General features: G+C 41.1%; 1 protein-coding gene across 1 annotated transcript in view; it reads left to right on the forward strand.

Moving 5' to 3' along the window:
• Window positions 1-1,791: 1,791 nt before the first annotated feature.
• The window catches only part of BEND3 (BEN domain containing 3), a 35,161-nt gene continuing 27,269 nt past the window's right edge, over window positions 1,792-9,683 (forward strand). The window contains exon 1 of the mRNA XM_006839956.1: window positions 1,792-1,833. The gene's annotated coding sequence lies outside the window, so the exon portion shown is untranslated. The remainder of the gene's footprint in view (window positions 1,834-9,683) is intronic.

The following is a 9,683-nucleotide window of genomic DNA, read 5'->3' on the forward strand; positions in this document are numbered from 1 at the left end:
CTCCAGAACTGTGCCCCAAACTCTAATTAGTTCATGAGATCACAAGACAAAATACTTCAAAAAGAGGAAACTCAGCTTATATCTCCTAGGAAAATTAGTCACCGCTGTCCAGTCAGTCACGTGGGTGTAATGGGAATGTCCCCTCCCTCCTTCTTACCTTGAGCCCTAGTTTCCGGATGCCAGTGTTAAAAGTAGGAGCAGAGTCGGACTCCTCTAAAGAGGAGCATTTTTTGAGGTTAGGGAAAACTTACTGTAGGACCCCTTACCTTAGCTGAGGAAAACAGCGCATTGAAATTGCACTCAGAAAACAGCCTCCAAAGACTAAGATGCCAAATCACAGGAAGGCCGGGTTGTGTGGTTGTACCTCCCCTGCAAACTGAAGGGTGAGGTGGGGTGCTGGATGAACAAGGAAGGCAGCGACAATTACAGCTCTAGAAGAACCCAGAGTAAATTGCCCTGGTTTTGAGAGGACAAGTGTGCTCCAAAATGCATTTGCAGATATGTCTAAAAATAAAAACAAATTGAACATTCCCTGAAAGTCCCATGGGCAGGATGCCATGCCAAGAGGACCTGATTCTGAGAGCCCGAGCCTCCCGGCCGTTTTGTAAACTCAGAGACCCAGTCTCGAAACAACAAGGCATGGGAACATTCTTCCTGTCCTTCAGGAGAGCCCTTTATTTGATTTCACACATTCCCCAGTTTGTCTTTTATTGGAAAAGTTACTAAACTTTTAAGTAAATGAAGCCATTGTATTTAATTCTGCAGTTATTTTTTGACATTCACTGTTAGATATACATTAAAATTTTTTTTTTTTTATAAAAGTGCTTTGTAATGCATTTACTGAGTGCTATATGCCAGGAGCTCTGGTAGCATAGTGGTTATGAATCGGGCTGTAAACCGCAAGGTCAGGAGTTCAAAATCACCAGCTGCTCCGTGGGAGAAAGATGATGCTTTCTGCTCCTGTAAAGATTTACGGCCTCGGAAACCCTGTTCAGGGTCACTATGGGTCGGAACCAACTCGACAGCAATTAACAACATATGCCAGGCACTTTCCCTTTATAATGTTCACAAAATCTCTGTGAGGTTAGATAGATGTGTTCAGTTGTGTTTTATAGGTGTGAGAACCAAGATTTAGGACTTAGATGGACGAGCACATTGCTTAGAGTTACAGATGAAACAAGTAGAACCAGAGGTCTAACCCAGTTCCTTGTGACTGGAGTCACTGGGTGGAGGCAATTGGTAACTTGTTTGGCTGCTAACTGGAAAGTGGTTCCAGCCCACCCAGAAGTGCCTGCTTACAAAAATATGATCTATGTACAAAACCTCAGCCATTGAAAATCCTGTGGAGCATCGTTCTACTCTGACACTTAATGGGGTTGTCCTGAATTGGACAACGACTCAATGACAACTGGTTTTTACTTTGCTTCAGTAGAGAATTATTTTTATTTCCAGGTCAGCGACACTGTTCTATACCTTGACTGTGAAGTCCAGTTTGGCTAATTGTCCAGCTCATGTGGTCTGAGTCTAGCCCCACAGGTGGGCACTCAGCCAAAAGGGAGAAAGAGCGAACCATGCCTCCTCATCCCCCAGTCCCAGTGTTTCTTGGAAGGATGGGACTGTCATACCAGGGGTCTACCCTATGCCTTCCCCTCTTCCTAGCCTTTGTAGATTCTCACAGTGAGCTCTTCTTAGCTATATTTAGTTTTTTACAATTTAAAGACATTTAAAAAATGGGTGTGACCTTTTTTTAAGAAATCATGAAATCAAGTCACATCATGTGGTAGTTGATCATGGAATCAAGTCATGTCAAATGGCAGTTGTGAAAAGGATGGGGTAAGGTTTTGTTATTAAGTGTCACTGAGTCTGTTCCAACTCATAAGGACCCTGTATAGGGTTTCTGAGGAGTGACTGGTGGATTTAAACTGTTGACCTTGCAGTTTAAACTGACTGCGTTGACCAGTGTTTGTTCTATAGTGCCACACCAGATCTCCCAGGCAAGGTTAAAGTCTTATGTTAAACCATTTAAATCTTTGGGTTTGTTTTATTCATAACACCTAAAATCCTCTCTGTTTGTCCTTTTGTAGGTGACTCTTCTCCCTGTTGACTCTAGCTCCAATCACATTTCTTTTCTGGGACTCACAGTCTCAAGGGGAGTTTGCATCACTCAACTTTGGAAACACATCTGGGAGGGAGTGGAAAAGACAAGCCAGTGACCTTCAGTGGCCTTAGGTTTTCCTGACCTACAGCTAGCCCAATGCCTGGCCAAACATTTTTTATTTAGTATAGGGCAGAATCCTGAGTCAGCTGGCTGGGATTTGAACTTCGAGGTTTCAGGAAGCCCAAGTACTTCCCATTTCTGGACCTACTGCTTGTCCTTTATGACTCTGGGCCAGCCGTTAGGGTGACCGATTACCCTCTGCTGTTCTCACAAAAGGCAGAGACACACAGTTCCAGGTCCATCCACTGTAATAGAAAATTACATAGAGAGGTGCCATTCGCCATTCCCAGTGGCCTATGGGCAGCACCTGAGAACTTTATCCTTTGGAAAGTTATGGGGCAGTTAGGGAAGGGACCAATTGCCCTTAGTGGTCAGTGGGCTTTACTAAGGATTCCACACCAGCTGCCTGCTTCCTTACATTGCTCATGGCATCATCTTACATCCTGATTCTTAATGAGAGTTTTCCCAGAGTCAGATTTTTGCATGATTCCTAACTACCCTCTCTGAACCTTTTCTGTGACTGGCCACTCCTCTGCTCTCCTTCCCTCTCTCCAGCTGCTTCCTTTTGCCCATCCCCACTTTCCTTACCCTGTTACCTCGTCTTGGAGCAGGCTTCAGGTTGCCCATTTCAGTCTGGTTTTGGGGAAAGAGGGTTCCAAATTCTGGTTAGAACATCTCCCAGAGTTCTCAGGGATTAGAGAACTCCAATGAAATGACACTTTAACATTCTGTCATTATCTAGAAACCCAGCAAACTGGATACTAAGCTTTTTTCCAGACCATTAGTTTCCCCAGACAGCTACCATGCCCCTGAAATGACCTTCACCTCAGCTACTATTTCTGATCCAGAAGACTTGGTATGGGCTGCTTTTGTTTTTTGTTTTTCCCTCCCAAGAAGCTGGCTCCTTTTGAGGGCAAGAAAAAATGCGTTATATAGAGCCCTTATGATATTCCTTTCAGGAAATGATGTTTTCTCATTGACACATGGCTGTGTACGTGAGACTTTTTCTGATCTCTGCCTATACTGAGGAGCAATAATGATGGATAGTTAGGAGGTGAGAGGTAGTCACTAATTTGCCATGTTTTTTATTGTTCATTGTTGATGTTGTTAAGTGCCGTCAAGTCGGTTCCACCTCATAGCTACCCCATATAGGGTTTCTGAGGAGCCACTGGTGAGTTTGAACTGCCGACTTTATGGTTCAAACAGAATTTGTTTGTCCAGTACTTACTCTACAGCACCTCACCAGGACTCCATTGTCCATGTTCTTGTTATGTGCCTTTGAGTTGGTACTGACAACAGAAGGAAATATTGCCTGGTCCTGGGCTAACCTCACAATCATTGCTATGTTTCCCCAATCGCATTCTGAGTGCCTTCTAGCCTGAGGGGCTCATTTTCCAGCACTATATCTGACAGTGTTTCACTGCTATTCATAAGGTTTTCAGTGACTAAATATTTGAAAGTAGCCTGTCTCTCCTCCTTCCTAGTCTGTCTTCGTCTGGAAGCTCATCTGAAACCTGTCCACTGTGAATGATCCTACTGGTATTTAAAATACCCACGGCATAGCTTCCAAAATCACAGCAACTCACAAGCCACCACAAACCGACAGACAGTGGTGGTTCATTGTTTACACACAGCAACATAGTACAATAAACTGATAGACGAGTGGTGGTCCATTGTTCCTAGAGAACCAGTATTTTTGAAAGGTTTAAAGATGAGAGATTTGATTTTACAAACATTCTTTTCTCTTTTTTTAAATATATTTTTAAAGACTCTGTGGCACATTATCGTCACCACCATTGACCATTTCAGGAATCTTCACATGTATAGTTTAATGACATTAAATGTGTTCATGATGTTATAAACATTTTTCAGTTTATTGCTGTTTGTGGATATAACTTAAGAGTATGACCTGACTTGACAGTAAAAATTAGTATACTTCTTGTTTTTTATTTTTTGAAATTGTTATTATCAAAGAATTGCATGCTCACTGTAGAATATTTGGAAAGTAGAGGAAGGAATTATCCATAATCTTCCTGTTGTTGTTAAGTACCGTCGAGTATTTGGTTCATAGCTATCCTATGTAAGGTTTCCAAAGTTTTAAGTCTTTGAGGGAGCAAAAAAACCTCATCTTTAGCCCATGGAGTGGCTAGCAGGCTTGAACCTCTTTCCTCTTGGTTCGAAGTACAGTGCTTATTGTATGGATCCACCACATTCCATAATCTTGGAGGTAATTAACCAATTGGCGTATTTCCCTCCAGCTGCTTTATGGTACTTTGTAATTATACAGCTTAGATAGTCTCAGTGTACTTTGAAGTAAGGCAGTCCCTAGATTACAAATACCTGATTTATGTGCAGCCCTTAGTTACAAACCAACCTCTGTAAAGCTTATTATGTGAGGGGGCTTCAAAAAGTTCATAGAAAAATGGAATAGAAAGATAATAGAATTTGTCTGCCAACTTTTGGAAGCCCTTTGTATTACAATTTTTTGGTAGATAGAGTGGTTCATAATCACAAATGGACCACTACTTTGTGACACATCAAAACACTATTATTATTAGTATATTGTTTTATTTTAGTGATGTTTTAGTGGATCTGGAAGTAGTTCTTTAACGTTTTTTGTTCATGAAAAGTACAAAAACACCGATTTATGTGAAGTAGATTTCAACTCGTAATGACCGTATAGACAGAGTAGAACTGCCCCGTAGGGTTTTCAAGTCTAAATCTTAAAAGCAGTCTGCACATCTTTTTTTTTTTTTTCTTTTTACAAAGGGACTGATTGGTTCCAACCACAGACATTTCACTTGGCAGCCGAGTGCTTTAACCACTGTGCAACCAGAATTCATATAGAAAGATACACTAATACACCCTGTACTAGGTCAGATATTTGATGATCTGACATTGCATACAAACCATACCTAACTGTTCTGATTTGCGTACAAATTAGACTTATACGCAGACCTGGAACAGAAGTACGTCGTAATCGGGAGACTGCCCGTATGCTCTTCCCTTCTGATACGTAATTGCTGGGGTTCAGAATTACAGGGTCGTCCTGTAATGGACAATTGATTTTGAATCTTTACACATAGTATAATGCTCAGCTCTTTCTGGCAAGAAAGGTTTTTTAAAGTCATATGTTGAAAAAATATATAGACGTTGTCTCCCTAATTTGTGCGAGAGGGCTTCTAAAAGTTCGTAGGAAAATTCTTTTATCTTTTAATTGTATATCCTGTGAACTTTCGGAAGCCCCCTCATGTAGCTGAAATAGCAATAGTGATCAAATGCAATCTTAATCTAGCTCACATTCAGTTTGCTCTGCACAGATTTATCATTATACTCTCTTCCTCAGGGTAAAGTATCAAAGACCGGAATGTTAGGCAAAAATTTGACACTATACAAAAATAGAGATGACCACATCAGATCACAAAATGGAAGGTGGTTATTTTTACCTGAACCCAAAAACCTACTGCCATCAAGTTGATTTCAACTCCTAGTACCCTGTATAGGGTTTTGTTGTTAAATGCCGTAGAGTCGGTTCCAACCCATAGCAACCCTGTATAGGGTTTCCAAGAAGTGGCTGGTGAGCTTGAACTGCCAAACTTGGGGATCAAACCAACTTTGCAGTCCAGCGCATTAACCCACAGCACCACACCAGGGTACTCCCAATTATAGGGTTTACAATGCTGTAAATCTTTATAGGAGTAGAAAGCTTCATCTTTCTCTTGTGGAGTGGTTGGTGACTTTGAACTGCTGACTTTGTGGGTAGGAGTCCAGTGCTTATCCTACAGTGCCACATGGGTTCTTTTTGCAATTACATCTATGCCAAGTTACAGCATTACATAACTTCCAAACCACTGATAATCAAGGCCCAGCCAAGTTGTCACATAGCCTTAACTATCACAGTGTTACTCTCACCTTATGCTTTGGTGTTCGTTGCTACCAGATCGGTGTTGTTAATGTGAAAAATAGTTGAATAGATTTTTTACTGTGGTCATAAATATGAAATGTTGGATAACAAGACAGTTGGTAAGTGAGGAGAGCGTGGAATTAATAATGGTGAACTGTTATGGGAATCCTCCTTGGGTGGTGCAACATTTCACGTTCTTGGCTGCTGAAGGAAACGTTGGTGGTTCCAGTCTATCCAGAGGTGCTTTGGAAGAAAGGCCTATCTACTTCTGAAAATCTATGGAGTGCAGCTTTACTCTGACACACATGGAATTCACCCGTGATTAATACTAACTGAAGTGAGAAAAGACTTTCCAGCCTTTGCACTCTGCCCTTCTATCCTTTGAGCTTTGCTGCCACCATATAAGTTTCCAGTGTGTAAAACTGTAGGTACAGAGAAATTTGGTGTGTATGGGTCTTAACAAACATTGACAAAGTTATTTCCTAAGATTTTTTCCCCCTAGAATTTGCTTTGATTAACATTACCTTATGCCACCCCCAACATCACCTCTCTCCACAGAAAATCTCGTACATGTTATCGAGTCAACTCTGACTCATAACAACCCTATAGGACAGGAGAACTGCTCCCTAGGATTTCAGAGTTCTTTTTTTTTTTTTTAAACTTTTTATTTTGAATTGAGTGAGGGCTTATAGATAAGATTTTGAGTTTTACAGTCAACAAATCATATACTTTGTTTCATCTCAATGATTGTAATTCCATCTATGCAACAACAGTGATCCCACTTCCTCCCTGTGCTTCCCCTTTCCATTCCATCCTCCTTCCCATCCCTTCTCAACTCTGTCCTGTCCTTAGATGTAAATGCTGCCCTTTTGATTTTGAATGACTTACATTCCATGATGGTCATACCTCCCTATACCTAGCTACTGCTTGGCTGAAAATTGGGCCATGAGGCTGGATTCCTTTCCAGAACGGAAGAGTGTGGTCAAGGGCAGTAGTCTCTTTCTGACCAATGAGCCTGTTTGTTTATTTGTTTGCTTGTTTTTAAGGTAATAATTTTGAGTTTTGTTCCACAGTTTTTCCCACATCACTATATCCTGGACCTTCTAATGTGATCCCTTTCAGAACCTCTGGTAGTGGTAGCTGGGCACCATCTAATTCTGTCATGAAGACTGATGTTTACATGTTCCATTTAGTCCATTAGACTAATTGATTCAACACATCTTGAATTCTCATGCTTCTTTCTTCCACACATAGAGCAATAGCTGTACCTTAGATGGCTGCTCATAAACTTTTAAGAACCCAGACGCTACTCACCAAAGTAGGATGTAGAACATTATCTTTGTGGACTATGTTATGTCAATTGACCATGGTGTCATTGCCTTAAGATGTTTAATAATATCTAAGAAGTTTTCCATCACTTTGCCCACTGTAAGCCCACCACAATCATAGTTGTGTTTCAGGAAAGATGAATATCCATGTATAAATCGACTCTTTCAAAACATTATTTGTGGGAATACTTCCACTCTTCCTGCCATATCCACCTAGCCTGTGTCTCTGTCCATTTATCTACCCACAAAACACTGTTGTTCCTAGGTTGTTTATATTTCACTTTTTACCTATGTCCCCTTTAACCCTTACATACCTCCCTGTATATTCACTTCTCATCATTCTTCTGCCACCCAAGTTAATATGTGTCTACCCTCTAGCCTGTGATTGATTTACTTTTCTTGTTGCTGGTAACCATTACAGAATGTTTCTTTTAATATGCAACCTTTTCTTGAGTTCTTACAATAGTGGTTTCATATAATCTTCATCCTTTTGTAATTGACTAATTTCATTCACCATAGTGTTTTCCAGTTTCATTCATGTTTTGTGGTGCTTTGCAGATTTGTTGTTGTTATTCAACATTGCATAATATTCCATTGTATATGTAACAAAGTTTGTTTATCCATTCTTCAATGGATGGGCATATACATTGTCTCTATCTTTTTGCTATTGTGAATAGTGCTGTGATGAACATTGGTGTGCATATATCTACTTGTGTCCTGGCTCTTGTTTCTTGTGGATATATACCAAGTACAGGGATTGCTGGGTCAGCCGGTATTTCTATTTCCAACTTTCTGAGGAAGCACTGTACCATTTTCCAGAGCAGTTAAACCATTTTACAGTACCACCAGCAATGTATGAGCATCCCAGTCTTCCCACACCCTCACCAGCATTTGCTGTTTTCTGTTTTTTTGAACTTTGCTTTTAATGTTGGTGTAAGATGACATCGCATTGTTGTTTTGATTAGCGTCTGTCGGTGTGGCGCTGTGGGTTAATGCGCCAGACTGCAAAGCCGTTTGAACTTCATCGTCAGCGGTTCAAGCTCATCAGCTGCTCCTCGGAAACCCTATATAGGGTCGCTATGGGTCGGAACCAACTTGACGGCACTTAACAACAACAATGGCTAATGATTGTGAACATTTTTTCATGTTTGTTAGCTGCCTGAATGTCTTCCATGGTGAAGTGTCTGTTCATGTCCTATACCTATTTTTTAAATTGGGTTGTTTGTCTTTTTCTTGTAGATTTTATAGATCGGCAGACTTCTAATAGCTGTGACATACAGCATGTGTTTACTAGATGTGAGTTACGGTTGTTATAGAAACCCTCTTGTAATAGCCTCTAACCTTGAGCAGTTGACTGTTCTCCTTCCTGTTACTTTTATCTTTAGGTGTTTATGCATCCTGTACTATTACAGACGATCCCAGAGTTCCCATTTTCATCCTCTAGGTCCTCCCATCTCTACCCATGTCCATTACAATCTCCTTAAATAACCTTGGGTCAGTTGATTCACTTCACCAAGGAAAGACACAGTAGTCCTTGTAAGCTCCCTATTACACAGCGGGGAGATTACTGACTGGATGATCTTGGGCATGTCCCTAACCTTACTGAATTTTGGGTCCCAAAACTGGTGTGGCACTGTAGGATAAGCACTGGATTGCTAACTGAAAGGTAGGCAGTTCAAACCCGCCAGATGCTCCTTGGAACTGGCTAAATGGCACTTAGCAACCACAACAAAACCTATAAAACGAGGGTACCAGGCAATGGTTGCTAACAGTCGCTTTCTGCTCTACAACCATGCCTCAGTTTCCTCACTTGCAATGCAGGCATAATACACATTTCTACCTCATAAGATTATCAGGATTAAATAGATTTACTATCATACACCTTTCTTAGTACCCACAATACTGTGTGCACTCCTGGGTACTGTCTCCCTTGACTTCTTGTTGTTAAGTGCCATCGAGTCAGTTTCGTTTCATGGTGACCCCCAGTATAGGCTTTCCGAGGAGCAGCTAATGGGTTTGAACCCCTGACCATGTGGTTTGCAGTCCACTGCTGATCCTAAAGTGCCACACCAGGAAACCCACTAGTGTCCACTCCCTAGTAGCCACTTAGATCTTCTGTCTGACTTCCCCTGCAGTGGTCTTTTCCCAAAGAAACTACTCACGTCCAAAACTTACTTCAGTATCTGCTTCTGAAGAACTCACTAAAATGAGTTCTGATATAGAAATTCCCAAA

Source organism: Chrysochloris asiatica, unplaced genomic scaffold (genome assembly GCF_000296735.1).
Source record: "Chrysochloris asiatica unplaced genomic scaffold, ChrAsi1.0 scaffold00027, whole genome shotgun sequence".
In the NCBI taxonomy this organism is placed as follows: Eukaryota; Metazoa; Chordata; class Mammalia; order Afrosoricida; family Chrysochloridae; genus Chrysochloris; species Chrysochloris asiatica.